Below are 3,750 nucleotides of genomic sequence, written 5' to 3' on the forward strand. Positions count from 1 at the left end.
GGCAATGCCACGACAGCACGCTCCCGGGCCTCTGTCGGCAGCGGCAAGCTCAGTTGGGAGCAAGGGTGTTCTCACTAAAACCGTCTACTCGCCTAACTCCGGGCGATTGCGCCTCTCTCGAAACCGACCAAGTACCTAGGACGGCGCTGCGCGCCGCCGGGACCTGAGAGGGTTTCGAGGTGTATCGTGCAGGGGAGCTCGGCCTCCTCCTGTTTGCAGAATAATTGAGCGGACGCTTGCGTGTTCGCGCGGGCCCCCGGGACACACTCCCGGGCGGCCGGCTGCTCAGCTCTAGTTGACGCAGCTCCCTGGTTGATCCTGCCAGTAGTCATATGCTTGTCTCAAAGATTAAGCCATGCATGTCTCAGTACAAGCCGCATTAAGGTGAAACCGCGAATGGCTCATTAAATCAGTTATGGTTCCTTAGATCGTACCCACGTTACTTGGATAACTGTGGTAATTCTAGAGCTAATACATGCAAACAGAGTCCCGACCAGAGATGGAAGGGACGCTTTTATTAGATCAAAACCAATCGGATTGGCTTGTCTGGTCCGTTTGCCTTGGTGACTCTGAATAACTTTGGGCTGATCGCACGGTCCTCGTACCGGCGACGCATCTTTCAAATGTCTGCCTTATCAACTGTCGATGGTAGGTTCTGCGCCTACCATGGTTGTAACGGGTAACGGGGAATCAGGGTTCGATTCCGGAGAGGGAGCCTGAGAAACGGCTACCACATCCAAGGAAGGCAGCAGGCGCGCAAATTACCCACTCCCGGCACGGGGAGGTAGTGACGAAAAATAACGATACGGGACTCATCCGAGGCCCCGTAATCGGAATGAGTACACTTTAAATCCTTTAACGAGTATCTATTGGAGGGCAAGTCTGGTGCCAGCAGCCGCGGTAATTCCAGCTCCAATAGCGTATATTAAAGTTGTTGCGGTTAAAAAGCTCGTAGTTGGATTTGTGTCCCACGCTGTTGGTTCACCGCCCGTCGGTGTTTAACTGGCATGTATCGTGGGACGTCCTGCCGGTGGGGCGAGCCGAAGGGGTGCTTTCGCGTCCCGAGGCGGACCCCGTTTAAATCCTACCAGGGTGCTCTTTGTTGAGTGTCTCGGTGGGCCGGCACGTTTACTTTGAACAAATTAGAGTGCTTAAAGCAGGCAAGCCCGCCTGAATACTGTGTGCATGGAATAATGGAATAGGACCTCGGTTCTATTTTGTTGGTTTTCGGAACCCGAGGTAATGATTAATAGGGACAGGCGGGGGCATTCGTATTGCGACGTTAGAGGTGAAATTCTTGGATCGTCGCAAGACGAACAGAAGCGAAAGCATTTGCCAAGTATGTTTTCATTAATCAAGAACGAAAGTTAGAGGTTCGAAGGCGATCAGATACCGCCCTAGTTCTAACCATAAACGATGCCAGCCAGCGATCCGCCGCAGTTCCTCCGATGACTCGGCGGGCAGCCTCCGGGAAACCAAAGCTTTTGGGTTCCGGGGGAAGTATGGTTGCAAAGCTGAAACTTAAAGGAATTGACGGAAGGGCACCACCAGGAGTGGAGCCTGCGGCTTAATTTGACTCAACACGGGAAACCTCACCAGGCCCGGACACCGGAAGGATTGACAGATTGATAGCTCTTTCTTGATTCGGTGGGTGGTGGTGCATGGCCGTTCTTAGTTGGTGGAGCGATTTGTCTGGTTAATTCCGATAACGAACGAGACTCTAGCCTGCTAACTAGTCGCGTGACATCCTTCGTGCTGTCAGCGATTACTTTTCTTCTTAGAGGGACAGGCGGCTTCTAGCCGCACGAGATTGAGCAATAACAGGTCTGTGATGCCCTTAGATGTTCTGGGCCGCACGCGCGCTACACTGAAGGAATCAGCGTGTCTTCCTAGGCCGAAAGGTCGGGGTAACCCGCTGAACCTCCTTCGTGCTAGGGATTGGGGCTTGCAATTGTTCCCCATGAACGAGGAATTCCCAGTAAGCGCGAGTCATAAGCTCGCGTTGATTACGTCCCTGCCCTTTGTACACACCGCCCGTCGCTACTACCGATTGAATGATTTAGTGAGGTCTTCGGACTGGTACGCGGCATCGACTCTGTCGTTGCCGATGCTACCGGAAAGATGACCAAACTTGATCATTTAGAGGAAGTAAAAGTCGTAACAAGGTTTCCGTAGGTGAACCTGCGGAAGGATCATTACCGACTAGACTGCATGTCTTTCGATGTGCGTGTCGTGTCGCGCAACACGCTACCTGTACGGCAGTGGCCGTGCGCCGCGTGCGGAACCACGCGTGCCTCTCAAAACTAGCGGAAGTGTTGTTGTTGTTGTTGTTGTGTGGTACGAGCGCTGAAGCTCTGGAGCGGCTGGCCTGCGGTACCTGGCGCCTGGCGCCGGTTTTGAATGACGTTCGCCCGAGTGCCTGTCCGCTCCGGTGTGGAGCCGTACGACGCCCATCGGCTGTGAGGCCGTTGGACACAAAAAAAATAGTGGAACAGGGGCCGTCAGACGCCTCAGTCCCGCAAATGCTACTGTCTTGAAAGAGACAGTGGGAGACTGAAAAGGAAAAGATCACCCAGGACGGTGGATCACTCGGCTCGTGGGTCGATGAAGAACGCAGCAAATTGCGCGTCGACATGTGAACTGCAGGACACATGAACATCGACGTTTCGAACGCACATTGCGGTCCATGGATTCCGTTCCCGGGCCACGTCTGGCTGAGGGTCGGCTACGTATACTGAAGCGCGCGGCGTTTGTCCCGCTTCGGAGACGTGGGAGTGTCGTGGTCGCCTGTGTGGCCGGCCGCGTCTCCTTAAACGTGCGATGCGCGCCCGTCGCCTGGCGGTTCGCATACCGGTACTTTCTCGGTAGCGTGCACAGCCGGCTGGCGGTGTGGCGTGCGACACCTCGTACAACGACCTCAGAGCAGGCGAGACTACCCGCTGAATTTAAGCATATTACTAAGCGGAGGAAAAGAAACTAACAAGGATTCCCCCAGTAGCGGCGAGCGAACAGGGAAGAGTCCAGCACCGAACCCCGCAGGCTGCCGCCTGTCGTGGCATGTGGTGTTTGGGAGGGTCCACTACCCCGACGCCTCGCGCCGAGCCCAAGTCCAACTTGAATGAGGCCACGGCCCGTAGAGGGTGCCAGGCCCGTAGCGGCCGGTGCGAGCGTCGGCGGGACCTCTCCTTCGAGTCGGGTTGCTTGAGAGTGCAGCTCCAAGTGGGTGGTAAACTCCATCTGAGACTAAATATGACCACGAGACCGATAGCGAACAAGTACCGTGAGGGAAAGTTGAAAAGAACTTTGAAGAGAGAGTTCAAAAGTACGTGAAACCGTTCTGGGGTAAACGTGAGAAGTCCGAAAGGTCGAACGGGTGAGATTCACGCCCATCCGGCCACTGGCCCCCGCCCTCGGCAGATGGGGCCGGCCGCCCGCGCGGAGCAATCCGCGGCGGGGTCGTGTCCGGTTGCCTTTCCACTCGCCGCGGGGTGGGGCCGTTCCGGTGTGCGGTGGGCCGCACTTCTCCCCTAGTAGGACGTCGCGACCCGCTGGGTGCCGGCCTACGGCCCGGGTGCGCAGCCTGTCCTTCCGCGGGCCTCGGTTCGCGTCTGTTGGGCAGAGCCCCGGTGTCCTGGCTGGCTGCTCGGCGGTATATCTGGAGGAGTCGATTCGCCCCTTTGGGCGCTCGGGCTCCCGGCAAGCGCGCGCGGTTCTTCCCGGATGACGGACCTACCTGGCCCGGCCCCGGAC

At 56.7% G+C, this 3,750-nt stretch overlaps 3 non-coding genes across 3 annotated transcripts in view; all 3 read left to right on the top strand.

Moving 5' to 3' along the window:
* Positions 1 to 305: 305 nt before the first annotated feature.
* On the top strand, positions 306 to 2,198 carry LOC126328965 (small subunit ribosomal RNA). The gene has a single exon (XR_007562069.1). It is a non-coding gene; the product is annotated as a small subunit ribosomal RNA (ribosomal RNA).
* Positions 2,199 to 2,569: 371 nt separating this feature from the next.
* LOC126328962 (5.8S ribosomal RNA) lies at positions 2,570 to 2,724 on the top strand. Its single transcript, XR_007562066.1, has one exon. It is a non-coding gene; the product is annotated as a 5.8S ribosomal RNA (ribosomal RNA).
* A 188-nt stretch (positions 2,725 to 2,912) lies between these two features.
* LOC126328963 (large subunit ribosomal RNA) overlaps positions 2,913 to 3,750 on the top strand; it is a 4,222-nt gene continuing 3,384 nt past the window's right edge. The window contains exon 1 of the ribosomal RNA XR_007562067.1: positions 2,913 to 3,750. This exon is cut by the window's right edge and continues 3,384 nt beyond it. This is a non-coding gene — a ribosomal RNA (large subunit ribosomal RNA).

The sequence above is a fragment of the Schistocerca gregaria genome, unplaced genomic scaffold (genome assembly GCF_023897955.1).
Source record: "Schistocerca gregaria isolate iqSchGreg1 unplaced genomic scaffold, iqSchGreg1.2 ptg001152l, whole genome shotgun sequence".
Lineage (NCBI taxonomy): Eukaryota > Metazoa > Arthropoda > Insecta > Orthoptera > Acrididae > Schistocerca > Schistocerca gregaria.